The 24,949-nt window shown below is 37.2% G+C and overlaps 1 protein-coding gene and 1 non-coding gene across 3 annotated transcripts in view; one reads left to right on the top strand and one right to left on the bottom strand.

The window, feature by feature from the left end:
* Positions 1-22,897, bottom strand: part of Shrm (shroom) — a 97,347-nt gene extending 74,450 nt beyond the window's left edge. For both annotated transcript variants that reach the window (XM_015326620.2, XM_015326621.2), the window contains exon 1: positions 22,190-22,897. The gene's annotated coding sequence lies outside the window, so the exon portion shown is untranslated. The remainder of the gene's footprint in view (positions 1-22,189) is intronic.
* A 1,311-nt stretch (positions 22,898-24,208) lies between these two features.
* Positions 24,209-24,280, top strand: TRNAE-UUC (transfer RNA glutamic acid (anticodon UUC)). The gene has a single exon. It is a non-coding gene; the product is annotated as a tRNA-Glu (tRNA).
* The last annotated feature ends 669 nt before the right edge of the window (positions 24,281-24,949 follow it).

Genomic DNA, 24,949 nt, shown 5'->3' with positions numbered 1-24,949 from the left:
TCTCTTATTCCTTGTCACGCTTATCCATGAAATAAATATTTTAAATAATAAGTTCGCCTCACCGTACAAGAGATCGTCGCGGTTATTAACATCTCCAGGAGTCATCGCGTTACGTATTATATTCCATCTTCTTGATAACTGGAGTTTGCTAGGTACATACATACGAAGGTATTTGCGTGTGTGTATTTGTGTGTGTTTGTGTGTGTGTGTGTGTGTGTGTGTGTGCGCGCGCGCGCAAGCAAGCAAGCAAAGCAAAGTTTCCGTCGAGGAAACGATCAATCCTAATACCGGTACTCAAAACAATGGAACCGTTCTAAATTCCAGTTAGCAATCCCGTTGACCAACCAATCTCTTAGCAAAGGTATAGACTATTCGCGAGGAATTGCACAGCATTATCTTGTTGATTAAAACACCCTTTTCAAAGCTTTCAAAGCTTTCAAAGAACATTGAAACAATTATTTTCTGTAATAATAATGAACAATAATTTTGAGAAAGAAAACATACTAAAAAAACTCTTTGGGGAGATGCGTGTTCATGAAAAGGTCATTCGAAAGTAATGCGTACGCGGCGATACCACGAGAGTTTCGAACGAGAACTCCGAACAAGAACTCCAAACAAGAACTCCTAGGAGGTCGACGAAATTTCGTCTTCCTTGGAACTCGACGTATAAGAGAAAACTGGTTTTCATTCCCAAAGCAAACGACACGAATGTAAAGAGGACGAAAAAAGAGGAAAATAAAATATTAAGAGGGGGAGGGGGAAGGGTTGGGGGATATGTAACCCTGTGTCATTTTCGTTTTGTTTTTTAAGACCACGCGTTGGCGTCAGGACGGCACGCAAAGCGGATAATTAAAGCTTGCTGCGTGTCGGCCAGTCTAAGGCTACGTGCGCCTTAATTCTCGCGTTAGACGCACACCGTGGCTTATAACTGCATACTTTCACCAGGATCAAGCGTGCTGTCCGACCTAAAGCATGTGCTGTTCACGCGTATAAATACCCCAATAGAGGTGGTTCTTTAGAGTGCACCCGCGATTATTACTTAGGAGAATAATTCGTATTCGCGGTCGATTATTAGGACCGCGTTTCATTGATTTTCGTTCTTTATAGAAATGACTTAGATAAAGTAGAAAAGGATAGACGAGTTATATTCCATATCGATATTCTTAGATACTTAATGACTTAGACGTAGATGTTAACGTAAGTAGGATAGTAATGACATAATTTCAAGTCGACTTATATCTAGATTGAAACCAGTTGGGCGTATGTAAAGAAAGAAGGGACAAACAGTAAAATAGCAATGTGGTAAGTAACACAGTCGAGTATCTTCAGCGGCACACGCAAGAAGGAGAAGAAATAAATGAAAGGAGATAGAAAAACAGGTCGTGGAACGAAGAGAATGAAGAAATAGTAAAGTCCTTTTATCGGTGCGGTCCGATCTTCCGCACAGGTCCGTAGGTCTGCTCCTACATCCGCAAGAAGGAATTCGAAGAGCGTTCCTTTCCGCGAGAGACGAACGCTCGTGAAAAGCGAGTCTTAAACCTTCTGTTAAGTTAAACGATGGAAGGTAGCCCGAGGGTTCTGATTGGACGAGTAGTACACGTTCCTTGTTTCTCTTTCTCTTTCTCTTTCTCTCTCGTAATGGTATGGAAAGGAAAGGAAAGGAAACGAAACGAAACGGCATGCTCTCACGCGATTCTTCTACGTTCTGTCTTTGAAAAGCAAAAAAATGCGAGAAGGAGAACAAACCGGACGAATGATCGTTTCATCCTCGCAAACGTTCACGCCCGAGAACGAGAATCCTTCGATACGCAACGAGAATCCATCGATGTCTTTTTCTCAAGCATGAAATTAGTGAACTATCAGAGATCTTTTTTTTTGTGCGTTGTGCGTTGTGCGTTTCTTTATGTTTCCGTTCCTGCGTGCAAGGTTTGATTTTACGCCCTTCGGCTACATAGGCAGATTTTTTTCTCGAAATTGCATGAGCTCACCACCCTACATTTCTACCGAGAAAATGAGAAATGATATAATGACAAAATAACTTTCTAACGATAATGATTAATTATTGTTATAAGTTAATATAGAAGGCAATTAAAAGGAATCCAAAGGAGCAGCATTAATAAAGCGAACAAAACTAGAAAATTATGAAGAAGAAAAAGAAACTCAAAGTTAGGTAGAGGGGGCAATGAGTAGATGGTAGGAGGATAGACAGGAACTCGGGCGTGCATGGACCTCACGCGAGGAAGGTGACAGTGAAAGTCCTGAATCACATTCCGATTCCGAGCAGTACTATTAATAGACGAGTGCGACGGACCGAGAAAACTCGATTAAATTAAGCGGTTATGTGAGTCCAACGGTAACGTCTTCCTCTATAGATGACATCGAATTATTTTCATTAAACTTTATATATATATATATATAGATGTATATATGCTTATGATAGGTCATTCTTATAGATTATTCTTCCCTTGGATGCAAATGAATGAAGAAAAGTATTCCGTAGAAAAAGTTTGTCGTATTAACTCGTATCAAATTTCAAGCCACTGCCCGCATGTTAGACATCCCTGTTGTAAATCTATCCTTACTTTATCAAAACAACTATTCACTTTTCAAGACTTGTTTTGAAAAGCCGAAAATAAAATAAAAGATTACACTAAAATGAAAAATGATAGTACATTACCCCTACTGAAATGTTTTTTTCTTTTGAACGTACCTGCAACAAAAAAGTAAAAAAAGAATATAAATACCCATGGTCTTATTTCTTAGGCGTTGAAATTTATCTTATTGTTAGTTCGATAAGCTATTGCAGTCGCGTGCATTAAAGCTATCCAAAAAGGATATAATTTCTCGCTTACGTGGACTCATCGTAAGATAGGACTTGTAATTCAGCTATTATCGTTCTATTAGCGATCGTATTTGCACGGGTTGGTACGCGACGAGACGGTGACTTGCGAAACGTCCTCGCTTAAATTTACAAGCCTTTCTGCGAGAGTAGCAGGCAGGCAGGCAGGCAGGCAGGCAGGCAGGCAGGCTGGCAGGCAGGCGGGTAGGCAGGCAGGCAGGCAGGCAAGCAGGCAAGCAGGCAAGCAGGCAAGCAGGCAGGGCAGGCCAGGCCAGGCCAAGCCAGGCCAGGCCAGGCCAAGCCAAGCCAAGCCAAGCCAAGCCAACCCTCCGACTATCTTTGCTTTCTAATTGACGTCCTCCATGGGGTCTGCCCGTCACGCTCGAGCTATTTCGATGGCCGATCGTGGATTATTCGTAGCGTCCATCCAATTAAAACCGAGCACTCCTTCGACTAACAATAAGAAAAAAGCGAAAAACGAAGAAATATCGAAGGACGAGAAAAGAGATCGGACAATAATAACGATATACGACCAGCTCCAAGATTCATTCCAATCGTTTCGTCTTTTTATGCGTTTTTGTGCCTCTTTCGACGAAGAAGACGACAAAATTCGTGGAAAAAGAGGAAAATAATAGGACAAGATCTTGCACAAGTCTTGTAACGACTGGGTGGAAGGTCAAGGAACGACCTTCGAGACCTCCTCGTCGTCTTTGATGAACTCCGAGGAATTCTGACACGTGTCGTCTTAAGAGACGTTCCTCCGCTCGACATTTTCTAATTTCTAATTATTTCTTTCCTGATATAATAAAATCTTAAACATTTGTGGTTTCTTTTTTATTTCCTTAGTTTTTTCTCTCTGTTGTTGATTACAAAGGCTTGTGGGACTCCGTAAAAATATATCCATATGGATATTTCTCCCTCTCTCTTTCTCTATACTTTAGATTCTCAAGTGGTCGTTGGATTTAGTGATTCAGCGCAGAAACATTCGACCGAACCGGAAATCCCATCTCCAAGGGACCCAGAGGAAAGATTCGAGCCAACTTGTGACCTCGATTTATGGACCTCGAGAAGACGCGATGATTCAGAAAGGTATTTCTGTATCTCTCTCGATCGTATTGCTTACGATCAATGTACGCAACAAGGAGATTTGAGTCATCATGCGTCGGTGCATCGGACGATCGCGAAATCGCACGTGTCGTGTATTACGAAACTCACGAGCTTGTCCACGCGAGTAATGGAATTTGCTGCTATTTCTCAACAACTGTCTTGAAACAAGAGTCCATTGACCTGCTACTTCAAATCTTTTACATTACGACAATTTCTTCCTCTATGCTTACTCATTGAGTCATAGACCTATAGAAGCACGAGTTCCTAATTAGAAGATTAGATTTATTAACGTGTTAGAAAAGAAACATTAATACATGTTCAATAATAATAGAAAAGTGTAACAACGTATAAGGAAATGATTGATATTTAAAATTATCTGAAAACTTAGATCTTGTCCAATATTTGGAAAGATCTAAATGAAATACTTTCAGTGGCGCCAATATCTTGACTTTTAGGTTGCACATTTGTCTCTCCGAATGGTCTTATCACTTTCTCTCTTCTCTCTTCTCTCTTCTCTCTTCTCTCTTCTCTCTTCTCTCTTCTCTCTTTTCTCTTTTCTCTTTTACCGCTCAGAAATATCTCCTTCTTCTTTCACATTCTATCTCTGTCGGTCGTAGCTCGCTCAGATCGGTGATCCGGGAGTAGGCGAACAAGCTGACGGCAGGTATGTGCATTTTTATGCGCCCATTTATGCCCACGCGTGCACTAAAAATAATCCTGCACCGAGACGTAGGATAATGAACACTGAAACTAGCGGTTGCTGTTCCTCGAGTTATCATTCTACGACTTTCGATTTAATCCTTTCTTTTTCTTTTTTTCTTTATAATAAACACTCACTTGACAAAAAAATTTCCATTTTCGCCACATTCTTATCCCTTTAAATCGAATTATCCTACTTAACATATCCATCTACAAATTCGTATTAAAATAAAAGATGGATTTTTTGACCTTATACATAAGTACATGTATAAAAATCGACATCCTGTATGTAATAAACTCATGTAAGATAAGTATTGGGAAGATTAAACGTTGCACTATTATTTATATTCCCTTTATCGAATAAATCCCATAAATCATCATTTTAAAATTTCCTCCAGCTTGGACAGGAAGAAAAAATATGTTCTTTGTTATCCTTAAAAAGTTTCTATATCTAATATCTAATGATATTCAAGATCATCGCGACTAATATTAATAGAAAATAAGAAAAGAAAGAGAGAGAGAGAGAGAGAGAGAGAGAATACAAAGGTTCGACTGGTAGAACAATTATTCTTGGAGTTTAATTGACAGTCATAAATAAGAGCTCGTCGAAAGAATCCATTGATTCGACGATCGTCCTTTCGATCCTTCGACCCACGATCTCTAGCTCGTTGGACCAATGCAGAGGACTAATGATCGTAGCGCGATAACACGCTTATGGTTGGTAAAGAAAGAAAGGAGGGGAAATAAGGACGCACGCAGTCATAAATAAATGGCGGGGCGCATCCTGCCCTTCGACTCTCTTCTCGCCATATACGAAGAGAGCTCTTGTCGACGCTCTCGCCCACGCCCACGCTCTCGCCCTCGCCCTCGCCCTCGCCCTCGCTCTCGTCTTTGTGCATCTTATACTCGATCGATTCACTCGATTCACTGTTAAACTTTCAACTTGAAATTCAGCGCGACTATTATTTTTTATCTAATTAAATAGTATATCAAGTATTCAAATAAATGCCAATAAAAGTAAATATCGACGCGCACACAGTGACTTTTGTCCATAATAATAAACAAGTCTATAAGGAAGATACTCGTCAATACGAGCTACCTTAGGTAGATAAGAAACGAGAGTCGTTGAGAGTCGTCAACGGAAAGGAACGACATTCCAAACTGAAGAACGCCTCATACACTTCTTCCTTTATTTCTCTCTCACCGTAGCTATAGAAATACTAGTGTAGACGGCACACGCAAGTGCTAGGTGAATTAGCGTGATCGAGAGCGCGAACGCGTTCAAGGTCGTGCTCGGATTCCTTTGTGCAGTAATTATCAAATACTTCAACATATTTCGCTTAGCACCAACTATTCTATTTGATATTTTGCTTTCTTATCAAAAATAATCTATCACGAATATGGTATGCAAGATTATTTGTAAATGCGATAAGAAATTATAAAGAATCTGTTATCTGTGAATATTACGATTGAATAAACTCTCTGTAATTAGCGAAAATTTCAATAATATTTGATAGTAAGGAAAAAAACCGAAATAAAAATGTGCTTAAATGGAATCGAAAGCATTGGCGGTAAGGAATTTCGTCAAGGTTCATGAATGTACGATGCGAATGTACGATGCGAATGTACGATGCGAATGTACGATGCGAATGTACGATGCGAATGTACGATCGAGTTTCGCATCCTCGCCGGACGATGCCGGAAAGGAACGTTACAAAGAAAATACCTTCTCGACCCTTCCTAACGCGTTATTTCCTCTGAGAACTTCCTCTCTTCAATCTTTTTCGTTCTAAGATCGAGATTTCCTTTTCGTCTTTCCTTTCCAAATGGAAACAAAAAGATATTAATGATAAAAGGAAACACGAAAGAGGAAGCTAAGAATCGTTGCTATAAAAGTGGCAATCCAGATGACCAAGAGGAGGACCGGACTGCGTAGTCGGCGGTGCAGTTGGCGGTGCAGTTGGCGGTGCAGTTGGCGGTGCAGGCGATAAGATAACCGTCGCTTAGATTAGAGGACCTGTTTTCACAGCAAATTTATCGCCAAGACGTACGTGCAAAAATGCACTTTGTCGGCGTCGTGGTATCCACCATAACGAATCGGCAATACGCAGGTGTCGTTCGCTCTTTCCGATGAAATTTACACAAAAAATATATCCAAGTTCCATGGTGGTCGTGTCAATAAAGAAGAAGTAATTGTAATAGCTTCTTGAAGATTCATGGAATTTACCGAACCTATCAAATGACTAATTCTTAAGTAATAAACATATCTTTCAATGCAATTCTTCTGTTAACTAAACGCGAAGAATCATAATCTTTCGATTAGAAGAAAAAGTAATAGAGTATATGAAGTAATAGAGAAATGTATGAATACTCGAATAATTAATTGAAGAAAACTACTTGAACTACTATAAACTACTGGTGGTTCATATCTAATAATCGTCGATTTTTTATCGTAATACAAATTCGTCAGTTTTTCCTAATCATGCCAAAATTGATAAGCAGAGTAACGATATAATATAATAATAGGCAACAAATGGATTGACGACACGCACCGTAGATAAGATATCATAACTATCTATCCTCAACAAAAAATCTCCGAAATCCGACATACGATAAGTTGGTATTGTCATAGAGAAGATAAGACAGAGAAAATCTCAGCTTCGACCACTTGGGTCTTTGACTCGTCTCGATAATTTCTTATCTTGGTTTCAAGAAGATGAGAGAAAGAGAATAAGACGACAAGCCAAGGAGGTGTTCTTCCTTTCGACGAAAGTCAATATTTATACGACGGACTCTGTCACAATGGTGGTCATCGTTTATCTGTTGTACATTCCAAAGAAAAAGTTGGTGCTTTTGGAGCACCAGCATCAGAGCTTCTTCTTTTCCTCTCCACAAGTGAAGATTTGTGTTCCTATGCATCATCCATCCTCATTCATGATAAACTGATTCTTTCTTCGGTTAAAACGTTAACTTTATTTAGTGGAATTTATAAGTAATATATTATAATCGATCTTCTAGAAATCAAAGTATCGAATTCCGACGTTATAACTACTCTAAAGATTATCTCAAGAAATAATCCTGAGCAGCAGTGACGAATAGAAAGAGAATTGGAAAAAGAAAAAGAGCAAAGTATCGATGAGTTCCTTTGAAAAGGAATCGTGCACGATAGTCAGGGTCACGTTCTCAAGCGGAACTCGTATTTGTATCAAGCACAACTATTGCTGCGCGCATACACACAAATGCTACAATAAGAAAGAGTAAGAGAAGTAAATCGTTAAAGTTGTTGCAGCAGGCAAGTTCTCGTGATGCCGTGGCGAACTCTTGGCACATTGAGAGATCTCCACCTCGTGACCTACGCCACGAAGGAAACTATTCGTGCGATGCGATGCGATGCGATGCGATGCGACGCGATGCGATGCGACGCGATGCGATGCGATGCGATGCGATGCGATGCGATGCGATGCGAACAACCTAACTTAAGCTAACCTAACTGAGTCGAACCAAAACGTATCGGCCGGCCCTCGTCACGGCGCGAATGTTGCAGGGCAAAATGGAGCAAGGATCGACACGACAGGGCCGTGTCTTACACGAAAGATGAATACGCTCGATATGAACTCCCACAAGACCCTAGTCTTGGTTGCTCGCTTGTTGTTTGTTTGGTTGGTTAGCTTGATTGTTGTCTACTTTGGCACACGTCGTGTATTCAAGTGTGTTACTTTCCACTCAAATTCATTGATCGTACACCGTCAGTCCAGTTATTTTACCTTATTATTTTGTTAGTTATTACATACCGGATTCGAGAGAGTGTCGCCTTTTATGTGTTGCTCTCCTTACGTCTGATGCGAATCGCAAACGTTATCTCGAATCCCCTCGTACCATGCTAAGATCTTTGTATCTTATTGCCCTATCAAAAGGCGTATGCGCGTATGAGTACAAATAAAATAAGCATTTCACGAAATACCTCCATTCGTGAGATTCGAAGAATATGGAATCAACACGATCGGAATTTCACACCCGTTATTAAATTGACGAGCCCGTAGGACGTTGACTTTCTCGGGATGGATCCACAACCAATTTGAGAGAAATCTTTCGTCGACGCTCGTAGTGTCTTTGCGAGAATTCGCATAATCGTTGATGAATACTAATGCGCCAAGCTGGACGAAAGAAAAGAAAAACCAGATTCTCAGGTTTCGAAACTCTTCATGAAATTGAAATCGAGATTCGAAATAATATCTTGCCATCTTCCTACTTATTTTACATTCCGCTTTACATAGCCTTCTCATACCCTGTTGCAATAATTACAAATGATCTAATAGTAAACTAAAGAATTACTTGTTGTAAAATAAACAAAAAATATTTGTCGTCAGGTGCAAAGAGATATAACACAGCATGCGATTATTCTCGGTTCGCGCCTTAACACCTCTTCCACATAGGAAGGAATTCCGCACAGCGGGCGGGCACGATTATCGATCGGTCGCCGATCGTAAAGTAGTTCTTTGGATCGAGATGACGTCAGTCAGTATCGAACTATACGTTCCAAGTTCTAACTCGATGCAGCACAATTTATAGTACAACTACAACTTAGACGCTCATGCGTGTATTAGGTATACTATTGCAAACAATCGTTTGTAATATTTTTTCCCTATTTATTTTTTTATTCTCTTCCAAAGTAACTTTATCTCCTTGATTATACCTTAGTAAGTAGGCTAAGGAGATTGAGTCGTTCTGTTAGGATTACGGTGTACCGTAACGATTTATGATTTATGCTATTTGCTACATGATTTGAATTTTCACCATATCAAAATTGGCTTTATTTTGATGTTTTTTCTTAGATTTTGTCTAATTTTATGATAAACTTTTTCTCATAGTATCTATTTTCAACAAAATCAAATACCTTAGTCTCTTAATGTATGTTACTATTATAATTGGACGATAATAAAATAATAAAATAAATTTAAACCGGTTAACATGAGAAAACATAAATAACAAGAGTGACACCAATTAGGAAAGATTCTATTAAAGTCGAATGAAATCTCTTTTTCTTAGGCCACAACAAACTCGTCATAATCCAACGACGTTCTCCTTTTTTTATTTTTCCATGGTCGTCGTCGTCGTCATCGATAGGACAAGGGGCGGTAACGATGGGATGGATTCTCGCGTTTTGTCGTATAACTCGTTCCAGAATCGGTTAAGACTTTAAGAACTTACTGCAAACTAGATTCGCTGCTAACATGGCTTCCGCACAGTTTGCTACTTCATCTCCTGCCTGTGTGCGTGTGAGTGAGTGTGTACATCATATGTGTAACAAAAAAGGCTTGCGACAGGCGTGCGGATGCCGTATTAGTGACACGAATGCGGTAGACCACGTGTTTTATTTACATCCACCATTAATACCGACGAACCACCACCACCACCACCACCACCACCACCACCACCACTAAGATACCTTGGACAACCGATATCCTATTGAACAAATGAGACAACGAGGTCACTGCCAGTCCACTATGATTGACCGGAAGGAAGGGAGCTTGTATATCAACAAGATCGTACTTCCTTTCTTTCGAGAAATTTTCCATCTTCCTGTTAACCTTCCACGTGTCTCATTAATTTTCTTCTTCTTTTAATTAATAAAGAATACAAATTATAAAGAAAAATGCATTTACAATTAACATTAAATATACTCGTATAATAATTTATTCATATAATTATTCATTTAATTATTGTTTGAAGAAATTGTTAGATCTGCCTGAACAATTAAAGTTTGTCGCGTGTTAAAGTATCGGGTGTTGTGTCTCACGCACAAAAGAACATTTCCAAGTCTCTGGGAATAGCGGCAACACTTTTATCCTCTTGACCATGACCGGCAGATAACACCGCGTTGATGTCATTTTCGATTCTGTTCAGATACATCATACACTATGTACATTTCCGACGAACGAACGAGCATCCGTTTGAACGCTCTCGCATGTCGATAATTACAATAACTATTTTGAAATTAATTGGATTTTTCAATAAATTTTCAATGAATAAAGTAAAAAAAATACAAATGTCAATATAACAATCTAAAGTCGGATTATGTTAGCAGCTTACTTTTGTTAAAAGCACCTTAACGATCGTTTAAACTCTTGTTGCGTGTTAGCGTGTAACGCATTAGCCGTAATCTTCGTGATGTAAGTATTGTAAGTAAGCCATCAAAAATAAAGCGTGTGACTTATTTAACACGTACGAATCTAAACGTAAATCTATATGATGTACATACTTGTATACTAACTAACCATAAGATCGAATGGGTTACCCGGTTATGATACGAATTATTATAGTAGTTGGCTACTGTTCGTCGTACAGCCGTAACGTAAGCCTAACTCTCTTTCTGCAAATGCATCAAGATAAATTACAACCGGGATGGTGGGGCCTTTCATTGAACTACCACGAGCGGAAACGAGAGCATCATGCTTGCTCTGTGAGAAATTCTATTCGACCTCCATTGGCTTTACTCGAGGAGCTTGTGAGCATTCGACGATTATTCCTTTGAAATAATGTCTTCTTCTCTTTCCCGTATCCGGTAAGAACAACAACGAAGTCAACGACAACGAAGACGAGAGACGTTTAACGGTACTACGCAATCTCAATTACTACAATTGGCAAAGTTGTGTAGTATTTGTTGTAGTTAGCGGAATTTTCCTAACATAAGAGAAAAATAAATCTAATAATTTCCAAGTTCGCTTGCATTTTTTCTTAGTATTAGGAATTAAGCTGCTTTAATAGTTGACTACTGCTTGGCCAATCGATTCTTTTTCAGTACTTTTAATATATATATATATATATACATTTTATTTTTTTTTCCCGCCCTTTCTCTCTTATCCTTTCTTCATTTTTCTCTTCTTTTCTGTACTTTTAGCTCAAGGCTATATAGAGCCGCTCGATCCTTGCGTGGCTGAAAAGAAGCAAAAGAAGCAAAAGAAGCAAAAGGATCAAAAGGAGCAAAACTCTGAAAGAGAAACAACGAGAAATGGTAAATAAGCCTTTGTGCTAAAGAAAGAACACCCGGAGGATTCGAACGATCCGTAATAACTGTCTACCGCGTTTCTTAGCAGTAATGATATGGACTCGTATTATGCTTTCCTTTTCTAAACGCTATAAGACGACAAGTCGTCTTATACTAGTCCTCTATCTTCCAATATGATATTTATGAGCTGAAATTTATGTTGATGGGGAGACGGCGAAAGTGAAATAACGATAAAACTGAATGACATATTCGATGATTTTCTTCATTGAAAATAGAATATTTTCAATCGTATTACGAACTAAATTCACTCTAGTCAAAAAGAATGAAGAATAAGTGAAGACAATGAAAAATAAATAAAATGTTTACAAGTAAAATATTTTTGTCTACACAGTACATACTTATGGGATCCCTTCGGTGTGCTATAAATACACCTAGCAACAAAACTTATCGATCGTCGGCGTATTCCATCAGGATGTTAGCGGGATATTTACGTATTAAGGCCCCCAGGGGCAGATACGAACGTGCCTACGTCTTCCGGTAACAAATTAATTTCGTGTCTCCCTTTGGTCGCGACGTCAAGGCCCTCGACTCTATGTGTGTGTGTGTGTGTGTGTGTTTAGGTAAACGCAAATCCTATTAGGACACGTGGCGCGTAGGTGTTATACAATATCGAAAGGCACGTTCAGGAGATATTAGTTGATGCACGTGTGTACGTGCAAATATCAAAATCTTAACTTGCTTTAATTATTGACTATTTCGATTTAATACAATATTATACTTAGGTAGGACTTCTATCTTGAAATTTTGTACGTTTTGTTAGATACGAACGTGACTTGCCGGTGTAAACGAAATTTTCTAATCTTTAAAACTAAAACAACAAAATATTAAATTAAATTGTAAGAGGAAGCGTTATTTTCTATCTTGGAGATAGAATTATATCGTATTGCGAGAGATATCGAATAAAAAATAAAGCAACAAAAAAATAATTCTAATCCGAAACTGCACTTAGACTTAGTGATATTAAGAGTTCTAATCTTGATTCTTTAATCGTAATAACCCATAGGAATGGTGTCACGAACACTGAGTACAACGAAGAACGTGACGCAACATCCAACAGTCATCTGTCCTATTATTTTATGACCCTATTCGCATTCACAACCGATAAGCCTTTATCCTGTTCTCTTCGTTTCTTACTTACATTATAGACATCGTTTGTGAACGACATAAGTACTTACATATCATACATACATACATATATATATATATATATATATATATATATATATATATTCACACACTCGCTCATATATGATGCATATCACACTTGCATAGCAACAAAACGCGGCTCATACATATACGCGAAATAATTTAATACTTTTCTAATATCGTTTTCACATTTCTCGGCGTTGAAAGATAACTGACAATATATATAAAAATAACTATGAAGTAAATCACTCTATGCTGTGACTGTAAATCTTCATAGTTGAGATTAAGCTCGAAATTTTAATGAGTCCTGATGAATCCCTACAACTGTGTAGAATTTTGTTAAAAATCCAAAAATGTCCAATACAACAAAAATAGATACCTGTATTGTGCATATACAGATAGATAAATACGTATTTCGTGGTTCGTAATCAAAGAAACATACGTAAGTACTCGCGAACGATAGTATCAATTTCGCTAATCGACATTAGCATTCCAAATGTCAATTCTGATACGTTGTAATAAATGTGCGTGTGCGTGTGCGTGTGCGTGTGCGTGTGAGTGTAAGTGTAAAATTGCAGTACCAGGAGGTCAACGTGTGTCTGGTATTGCGGAGGGTCGGTAAGATAAGAGGGTTAAGGGGGAAGAGGGTGTAGGATAAGGGAGAAAGTTGCGAGTGTCGTGCAGGCGTAGTGCGGAATAAACGCTACCTCGCGAAGTATGACAGTGCTAAATGGTCTCAAACGTGTTCGTGCTATCGACACACCAACTCGATTTGATTTGAACACTAGCACGAACGAACCAACCAACCAACCAACCAACCAACCAACCAACCAACCAACCAACCAACCAACCAACCCACCAACCAACCCGACTGCTTGAGAACTCTTTGAAAACAACTCGAGATGCCTATTTACGATCGCATTAAAGCAAATACATTGTATTTAAATATCAAAATATTCTGAACTAAGCTTTTTATTACATTTCTCGATATGCCGAGTCTTTGGCATACGAGTGCTGGTAGCTTGATTCTTTTATTTGACTCGTGTTTCTGTTAGTTTGTTACGATAAATATATCGTATTTACTGATAAGAAGGATAGAAAATTTGTGGGATCCTGAATTACAGGAGTTATTGGTTACAAAACTAATCATTTTGAAAATGTGTTATTTTATAGTTTGTAAATTTGTATGTTGAAAATAATTATATCGCTTATTATATTATTGACTTAAATAAAAAAAAGAAAAAAATTTACGTAATTTTTTTATGTAAAGCGCAAAATGCCGAGAGTCTACGCCCACCTTTCTTTCCTTAGGTGACATTGGCAAGAATGTTTGCAAAAGCGATAAAAGCTACGAGAATATCGTAAATCTTTGAAGAATGAGCCATTGAGAAAACAACGCTACACTCGAGAATATAAGCGATAAGATTGTGCCTTGTATTCGAGTGATACGGAAATACGTTTAAACTTAGATAAAAAATATTGTTCACAAATATTCGATGGGATTTGAATATGAAGCAAGAAAGAAGAAAAAAACGATTTGACCGCATGATTCTACGCAAGGATGCGTCCTAGGAGTTAACTCGGCAGTAATCGGGGCCGATCGTTCCGTGCTCCATTAAGATTTCTATTTTCTTCTTCTTCCCTTTATTTTTCTTTATTTTCATTTCTTACACCGAATCGATTAAATAGACTCGAAAAGCCCTGACCGCCGATGCTTCTTAACGCATCGTTAATTTCTAAGCGCATACTCCGTTATCGCGTATGGCAAATGAAATTACAGACTCAACGTGGCTCTGATTTTATCAGGAAATTTACGATAAGCGAACAAGTATACACGTTAAGATGTTAAAACAATTCAAAATTTAGTCGCACGTGAGTTTAATCTTTCTGGCTAGAAACTTGATCAAGCCTCTTGATTTTACGTTCTATAAAAGTGAAGCTTATTTTATGACAAATAAATTGATTATTAAAAGTAACAGTAAAATAAAAGAAAAGTACAAAAAATATGAAGATAAAAATTGATTTGAGAAATAAATGAATGAAGACTTCAAGAGACGCGACGTAGGAACACAGTTGTGTCTTTTAATGTCTAGCGCAAAATGGTTGAAACGCCTAAACGAATCCATATCGTAATGTAATTGCCGTAAATGTCGCGCCCATTATCGTAATCGTAAATTGCGTATCAAGGAAGAAAGGAAGAAAGGAAGAAAGGAAGAAAGGAAGAAAGGAAGGAAGGAAAAAAGAAAGATTGTATAATCAAAGTCGATGTTTGACTGACACGGTAGAACAAGATCAGACAAGTAAATAGTACCTCTTGAGTCACCATAGTAGAAGAGGAAAAGATAATAAAAACAAATCTTTGCTTACCCATAAGTCATCGTTTAAATGTTCTCATCCTAGTTTAATTTATTCCTTTTCTTTCTGATAAGATTTTGTTGACGATAAATTTGGAATGGTTTAAATAGTTTAAAATGTAACAATTGCATTGGAATATTTGAACATATGACAATGAGACATCTGACACTAGAAGTTGCCTTTTCTATGTTCAACCTGACATTCAAGGAATTGTCTGTCGCAATAATAAAATCTTACACAATTAATGCTTGCTAAAATGTAGGAGGGAAAGACGGCGGCAAGCACCCGTTTTCTTTAATTGTCTTCTCTTCTAGCAATGATTGTTATTATTTGCGAACGCATAACTCGGAGAAAGGCTTAGAATCAACAGCAAGTGGATTGCTGCTGCTGCTGCTGTTGCTGTTGCTGTTGCTGTTGCTGTTGCTGCTGCTGCTGCTGCTGTTGCTGTTGCTGCTGCGTCTTCCTTAACGCAACTTCAAGTATTACTAATCGAGAAAGAGAAAGATAAGTAGCAAGTACTATGAATACAGATTATGTTTGAACGAATAGAATGTAAAAACAAGAAGAAGAATTAGTTAATATTAGAAGAGAGATAAAAGAGAGATAGAAGAGAGATAGATCCGAGTGCTATGACGAGAGGATTAGAAATAACGAAAGAACGAGTTTAATCCTTGGCATTCTTCGCGAATCAAAGGAGAGAGTCTCGAAATGGTAACAGCGATAGATAGCACGAAGAGCTTCGCGTAATTGCTCATAATTATACCTATAATGAGATCACGTCCTAAGCTGGTTCCCAACAATCTACGAGTTCAAAAATCGATCTAAATTCCAAACACAGGAGAACGAGAAATCGAAAGAAAGTGGATGGAGTTGGATCATTGGGTAATACGATCGATGCGTTTACCTTAACAAACTTACCTCAAAAAATAACGAAGGCAAAAAAATGTGAGGAATTTAGCATTTATGAGGATCTACAATCTTTCTTTACTTTCTCAACCTAAACAACATTACCATTTAAGTTGCACATATTTCAGCAACAGATATTCGCTATAATCTATTTAACAATTCAACCAAAAGAAAATATTTGTGAATGATGTTAACTATAGCCATTTGGAAATAAGAAATACCTGTACCTGTCAAATAATTGGTTAACAATCCCATATTTGGAGAAGCTTTTTGTCTCAATTAATTAAACGAATATCTTCGTATACTATAAGTATACTATACAGTCACTATCATGTCACTAAATATCACCCGGTAATATGTGCGATTTTCAAATATCATAAATAATTAAAAATAATGCGCAACTTTATTTTAATGCCGAATCAAGAAAAAAAGGAAATAATGATAAGAGATATATCTACGTTTAAATAAGAACAACTTCCGACAATCGTGCTTACTAACTCTTATCTTCTGAAGAAATCGATCTATAAATCGATCAATACTTATCATCATCGGCAAATACTGTGGAAAAAGAAACAACATGTGAGAACAATAGAGAACTATTAAAATGTACTGTTTATTAAAAGTATAAATACTTAAAAATCTTGTAAAATTTCTTCAAATGATGACTATCAATTTTTACAATCACCAATATTGATATACATGTAGAGTACGATTTTTTCCTTAGATTCGGATCTATAGCATGCATTTTCTTGCAATTGAACACGAAGATCATATTAACGTTGAGAGAATCGAAGCATCGTCATTCTCGATCATTAAAGTATACCACCATCAGTTGGCGTTGCGTTAAACTACGCAACAACAACAACAACAACAACAACAACAACAACAAAACTAATAAAGAGCCGTTAAATCGTATAGTCGATCGTACTTCCTATGTTAGAGTATGCCGTTGAAAAGTAGTAAAACCGTTACGCGTAACAGCTGCTCGCGACAGATCAAACAATATATAGCAGAAAAAAATAATTACAATCGTTACGATCCTCAAGATAAAAATGCGTGATTTGCAATTGAAGATTATTTTGTTGTTGTCGATCGGAATTTCGAACTTGGCTATGTATTGAAAGACGCATTCGAAAAATGAAATAACAAACATCAATCATTCTCGTAATATATAGATAGATACTTGGATAATAATCATTGATTAAACGGTCTGTCTCTCTTTTGATTCCTTTAAATATCCGGTTGAAAACAGAAGCCCACACTCGTTTCTGATGAAATGTCAAAGAACAAAACTGCGATATAAAGAGAAAAATGAAACTGCTGGTCGAGTGGGTGGTGACGCGTGGAAGGATAATTTTCCAAAGAATTGTTCACGGTTCGCGAGCTAACCGCGCGAATATAATGACCCTTCCGTTCACGAGGCCGTGTCATCGACATTTGCGGAATCGCTTATTGTCGCAAATGACTCTGATTGTGAGTTAGCTAGAAAAAATTCTACTTTGACTTGGCACCGTGCAAAATGACTCTGCGAGCCCATAAAATCGACTAACCACAATCGCGGTGCCGCCATTATCTATTATCGGTGCGTTATAAATCGCCTTTTGCTTCGAACAGATCAGATCGGTAGATCTCCGCACGAGTTCTCCATTTGGTTAATAGCTAATGTAAGTTATACAAGACGGAATGAGAAAGAGAGAGAGAGAGAGAGAGAGTGAAAAACTCAAGTGTATTTAATGAGATAAAGAATAGCATAGAGAAAAAAAACTAATACGTGCTTCATTGAACACGTATTTTATTTCTACAAATTTATTTGTAAAAATAAAGAATATTATATAGACAAAAAACACAAGCATATGTGCATAATTTTGGCGATACGTTATTTTAGCAAGTAGCATCATCATGTACCAGTGACTCTTAAATCAAAGACGAGAGCAAATGAACGAACGAACGAACGAACGAACGAACGAACGAACGAACGAACGAACGGTCGTACGCTTACCGACGATAGCCGAAGGCATCAAACATGCATATCTACGCCTTCCACCTTTTTCTTTTTCTTTTTCTTTTTCTTTTTCTTCTTCTTCTTCTTCTTCTTCTTCCTTCTCGCTATAGTTTCAGCACAAGAACAAATGGGCGCTCGTATCGATTCCCAAGATTACGGACCGTTCCCCGATTATGCCCGCTCTGGAACCTCGCAATTTCAATGGCTATTGCCTGCCAACGGGAATATTAATGCGAAATGGGTTAGCCTGCGCGTGCACCATCTTGCTTTCCTCTTTTTCCCTTTCTCTCATATTCCGTTTCCTTCTCATACCACTCCTCGAATCCTTTTCCTTTTCTTTTTCTTTCTCTTTCTCTTTCTCTTTCTCTTTCTCTTTCTCTTTCTCTTTGTTGCACGAAGGACATCCGGTCTCCTCTACTCCCACCCTCGCATCTTTATCTTTCTTTTTTCTCTTTTCTTATAAAGTATAGTACGTATGCACGATGTAAGTAAAAGAAAAAATTTTGTTTAATTCAGAATATATGCTTTATTGGAGATTTAACTCTTTGTTCGGTGTATTATCTTGAATAAAATATTTCAAATGATTTTGATCTTAAACACATTGCCGTTTGAATCATAAATATGTTCAATATATTTTATGCGAGTCTTCGAATTCTTTATGCCTCAGGCTGAAATAGAATTTTTATTATTATATATAAGCATTTAATAATAAATTATTAAGCAGTTTGATTCAGTATAATTGCAGGACAATCTTTTAATATACACCTATAATACTTCGTACATCAAATTTAGTATAAACAAATTTGATTTTAAATTTCAATATGTGTGCACAATATTTAAGTATATATAATATGTTACATTTATAAAAATGAAACTTTTCTTATTATTTAAAATTAATTTCTATATAATTATTAATAAAAACTATAAATAAAAGCAGCACTTTACTTTTTTGTGCAATTACAAATTTGTTCTTACCAATAAGCTTTGAAAATTTATTCTAACTAATTATCAGTGAGCATAGTGACTCTAATGAGAAAACAGGCTGTGCTGACTATCGTCTGCAGTCAACGTGTTAAATCACACAAATGAAGAAAAATAAAGTCTTAGGAATGATGCGTTCCACATAACTACGTCTACGTCTACGTCTACGTATACGTATAACGCATACGTGCACGCGCACGCGCACGCGCACGCGAAAATATACTACGTAATTGAACATATCCATTGTATAAAAATTACGGATGAAAATATGAGTTATAGTTAGATACGTACTAGTCCAGATTCAAACGAATCTAACGTAATAAGGTTCTTCAAAGTAGGACAATCGTTCATCTTTCTACCTTCGAATCATATTTTATCAACCCTAAACCGCATCTCATTAAAAATACCGTTTCTATCGAACATATTTAGTTGCTAAAGTATGCTTCGTTTGTAGAGATTTCCATTTCTTTCAATTTCTTTCAATTTCTTTCAATTTCTTTCAATTTCTTTCAATTTCTTTCAATTTTCTCCTACGGAAAGTAACTTTTGCAAACTTTTCTTTTTCTCCTTTTATTTTTTAGTCATCGTCATAAAACTGTAGGATTCGACTTATTTCTTCCCCCCTTTTTTTACGATGGTAGTCCCTTCGTACAAAGGTGTCAAAGAAACGTGCCAAGTTTTCACAAACGATGGTCCTTTCAAGCAGTCAAACATAAAGGAACCAAAGAAAAAGGAGTAGGAAAAGGGTCACGACCTAACAGAGCGAGAGTACAACGATCGACGCATTTGGCTGATGGTATTTTAATAAGCGTTACGTTTGGACCCTCTGAGATGCCATAGCTCTGTACGTCTACTGCTCGTCCATAATTAACAACCGCAGGTAGCTACCTGTATCGATGCTCGTACCGGCAAGTGAGCGTTCTCCTCGTACGGCAGAATTCTTCGTTCTTAAAGGTAGTCATGATTCATTCATGAGAAAGCAATTGAGAGAGAGAGAGAGAGAGAGAGAGAGAGAGAGAAACCTTCGATCGACATAGAACGAACAAGAAAAAAAGAAGAACCCTCAGCGGTTAACTTTTGTAGTCCTCGATACTATATACAGTGAGTTAAAGTGAAGATCTTTCAAATACACCATCGTCGTACCTTCGAATATTCACGTCAAGGCCGTGAAACTCGAAAACTACTATGCTAAACTTGTTTCCGAGCATGATTTCTACTACCAACGATAAACGAGCTTGTTTTATATCTTCCCAAAGGAGAAATAAACATGATGATGATGATGATCATGATGATGATGATGATGAAAAAATATAGCAAATACAAAACCGCAAGAATAATAAGCGTTGAAAGCGTGAAATAGAAACGAGCTATACATTTCAAACTTCTTCTTCTTCTTCCTCTTCTTCTTCTTCTTCTTCTTCTTTCGAATTGAGAAGAATGAAATTGGTCATTTATCGTCCCGATTTGTCTTTTTTTCATTTACAATGTGTGTGTGAATGGTTGCTTTAAATAAGATTTATTAAAATGTCGATAAAATAAATAACAAAGTATTCTTGGGATAAAATTCAAAGCCAAATCAGAATAAACAATATCGAAGAAAATCTTCAATAATTCAGTCAACTTTCTTTCCAATGGGAAAATATACGTACAGATAAAATCGCATACTCTTTTAGTTTGTGGGAGAAAAATATCTAGAGAATGTCAAGCGTGTCGCTAATGGCGGCTTAACGCGATCGTATTGCTGCACGCGTAGTAATTCTCGTCTTTCTTTTCTGTCCACGAATACGTTTACGTTCTTTGGTTACGTTATAAAATATTACCTACAACTTTGAGGCTTTGCTACGGTAATGTTTAGTTTTTTTTCCCCGATTTTATATTCCGTTTAAATCTTATCGAAATGAATGTATGAATATTTAATCAAAAAAATAAGATAGATTTTCAAACGTCCAATGTATTATCATTCAAATGAAATTCATTCTCTGTGTTGGCTGGACCAACAGTTTGTAAACACTTATTCGGGTAATTATTTTTCCGCAATACTTTTCACGCCTATAAAAAAGAAAAAGAAAAAGAAAAAGAAAAAGAAAAAAAGATTGAAGAAAATAAAGATTCAATTCAAATTCAAGGTAAATTTTGAAGCTGCGAATATTTATTATTCTCCTGTATCTCCTTGATGAAGATATTTCATTAAAATGACGTTAATTTAGGAATATAATTGGAATCGATCGATTCCAATTCATAATTGCTATCATTTTACAGTACAATAATGGAATAATAATGAAACACAAGAAAAGAAACACATTCATATCCTGTTCTTATTGTTAGACCCCTAAGTTGGCTCACGAGAAAATGCGCGAACGCCGGAGATCCGGTAAGGATCGTTATCTTTAACTTGCTCGAGCTAAAGGAGACGACGACCACGAAGACGACCACGAAGACGAACTTGTAGACGAACTTGTAGACGAACTTGTAGAAAAACAAGAGGAACACTCATTAAAATTCAAACCAAATAGTTGGTTTATAAACTAAACACCAATGTGTCCGTTAAATTCACATCTACCTAAACATTTTCCATTATCCATTTTCAAAGATTTGCACGTTTCATTGAAAAATATTTCATTCGTCGCGAAATTAAATCAAGCAAAAAAAAAAAACGAAGCCAACAAGTTTCGGCATGTTCAAGGGAGAAAAAGTCTCTTGATTATAAAATAGCAAGTTTTCAAGAAAAAAATCATTACTACGATACCGTAATCGTGTAAATATTCATGACCATGTGCGAATGAATTAAAGAAACGTACAAAGATATGAGAATTGCATTCTACCTTTATTGTTACATTCTCACGGTAAACAAATGTTAAAGAAACGTTAAGAATAGTTAGTAGTTGTCGAGGAAAGTGTAGAAAAAATAAATATAGAAAGAATATAGAAAGAATATAGAAAGAATATAGAAAAAATATAGAAAAAATATAGAAAAAATATAGAAAAAATATAGAAAATTGAAAATATTTGATCCAATTGAATAAGAAAATATTCTTTCGTCGTTTCGTTTTTGCGTTGCCAGGTGGCGGCAAGGAAAAAGAAATAATACCTGTGAGCAAGCAGGTTCCCACCTGTTGATTCTCTTTCTCTCTCTCTCTCTCTCTCTCTCTCTCTCTCTCTCTCTTGCTGAAGAAGTTCTCTCGATGGAAATAGCTCTTCTCTTCTTGGCTTTATCCAAGCCACTCTTCTGTCGTATATCTTTCAAGCACGGTATTTGTTGCACACGAAAATTCGAAAAGAATGAACACTGAATTCGTGACAAAGATGAGGTAGGGGGTTGTTTTCTTATACCAATATAAGAAAATTATTCTTAATAGCTTAGTATATAATATTAATTTCAATTGTTTACAAATAAAGGAACAAAGCACATCCACTATACACAACCCACGTCACAGGATGAATAATATATGTAATTATAAAATAAAGTAAAAAAAACAACAACAAAAATTCAGTATAAATAAAAAATGATCACTAAACGAGTCAATCCTTGAACGGCGTCTTTCAATCGTCCTTGATTAAACAAAACGAATAAAGGATTTTCACAAAATTTTCGAAGATATTCCTTCGAAGATTTGATTCGATCGCGACAAATGAAAAGGAACGATTAAGAAAAAAAACAACAAGTCGGCTCCCATAAGATCGTCCCATATCAAGAAGAGCACTAACAGCAGCAACGCAACTACCGCTATACTGTCGGCAACATAGTTGAGAAAGCACGAGAACGAACCGACGATCCACTATGAACGAGCGTAGATGCACGACTATTCCCGAACATGGCCGAAAGTATGGATCGTACAGGTAAGAAGTAAGCCGAGTAAAGCCGACAATCATCGAGCCCGACCGAATACCAACGACTACTCACGAACGAAGAAATGGAATGCGCGCGGCTTCGAATCGGGATCGAAGTTGTTGCCGCCGTGAGGAGGCACACCAGGTTTTACCAGGCTTTACCATGCACTCTGTACAAAACCGCACGCATGGTATACTTTATACCGGCGCACTGCTTCGAACCTCGATCCAAGGCAAACGACCGCTCTACCCGCTTCGTTTCTTCCACTTCTGTAGACCTCTTACCCCGTCCACTATTACTTCTTCTTTTTCTTTACTTTTCTGCCATTGGCTTTTCCTTTGCCTTTGCCTTTGCCTTTGCCTTTGCCTTTGCTTTTGCTTCTATCTCGCTGCTTCTCTAATATCTTTCGTACATTTCCAAAAGTATGGATTGGACAATTTTTGTTCATTAATGAAATGATTAAGAATCATTTTCTTATCATCACAAATGCAATCTTTTCTAAATTTGTGTAGTTTCAGGATAGAAAAACTAAAATCCAGTTAACGCACGGAATGTGAGATTATAGATGATGAATGGAAGCAGAATCGAGTTAACGAAGAAACATGATTCTGGATCCACCTTCAAAGGAATATTAAAGTTACGAAAGAGTAAGATGATACTTTTTTTCACGGAATTGGTTTGTATCGCTAATCTCATCGGTATATCGGCAAAGTGATAAAGCGAGGCTGTAAGCGATTTACATGAACGAGTAGAAGCTAACGAATACGTTGCATTCTTCCTGTTTCAAGATTGGAATGTAGACGACGCCTTTCGCGATATTAAAATTAGTTCAACGAGGCGATTTATCTTTCCAAGGTGCAATAAATAGCTTAGCGATTCGATCGTGAAACGATGACATTCGAGAGATAAATTCTTTTCTATTTTATTTTCGTCAACGTGCATTCCTTCACATTTAATTATGATTACGCGTTATTTTGTATTTTTTTTTCTTTTATAATAATCGCAGAACCAATGTAACACAATTTCTTCTTTTTTATTCCAATTAACCTACTTTATCGTTTTGTAAAAATGTTTACGTAGGTGTATTATCGATTGATGATTTATATTACCGATGATAGAACGTATAATTATCAAAGTTATTTTCCTTTCACTGTAAAGCACTGATAATGAGTAAAATAGGGAAGAAAGTCAGGAATGTGAACAGCTCAATTATTACACATACTTCTATCAAATTTAAGTTATTTTTTTAACTAAACATGTATTTACCCTTATTACCAATCCGGTATGGTCTAGTGGCTAGGATACCTGGCTTTCACCCAGGAGGCTCGGGTTCGATTCCCGGTACCGGAATATTTTTTTGGACCTGATTAGCATTTTGCTTTTGCCATTTTGATGGGTGACAGCTTCGAACACCCTGTCATAGAAAAATTCCTCAAATCCGTAAAAAAAGAAAGTAATAAAGCACATATTAACATTACGATTTATAGCAAGCGATAGAAAATACCGTAACATATTTTTCTCACAGTTGATACGACATGGACAACTTTCACCTGCACCAAATTCTAACATATTAAACACTTGACAATAAATTCTGGAGAAACTATGAATACTTTTAGCCAGGAATCTCTTCGTAGCTAGCCGTGAAAATACACGGCGTTCTTGAAGGAGTACGAGTTGCATATAGTTAGAAGAAGAGAGGAGAAGGGTTAAGAGGGGTGGGGTGGAGAGTGAGGTAAAGTTGTCGTTCGAGAAGAAGCAACGACGATACGATACACCCTCGAGGAAATTCTCGTGCTTCTCGAGGTACTCGAGGCGCCCACGATCTTTCTCTTGCTCTTGTTCGTTGGCCAAACGGACGTTCATTTTCTCTTTCTCTCTCTCTCTCTCTCTCTCTCTCTCTCTCTCTTCTCTCTCTCTCCTTCTGGATGGAGGATCGAAAGAAAGGAGAGATGTTGGTTCGTAAGTTATACGCGTATGTATCCACGAATACGAGTTAGGATGGTTTACTGTGTAGTGTGT

This window comes from Polistes dominula, unplaced genomic scaffold (genome assembly GCF_049000335.1).
Source record: "Polistes dominula isolate Pdom_NZ unplaced genomic scaffold, Pdom_raw_medaka contig_49, whole genome shotgun sequence".
NCBI lineage: Eukaryota > Metazoa > Arthropoda > Insecta > Hymenoptera > Vespidae > Polistes > Polistes dominula.
Note: the sequence above shows the minus strand (reverse complement) of the source record. Positions and strands in the feature narration are given on the sequence as shown.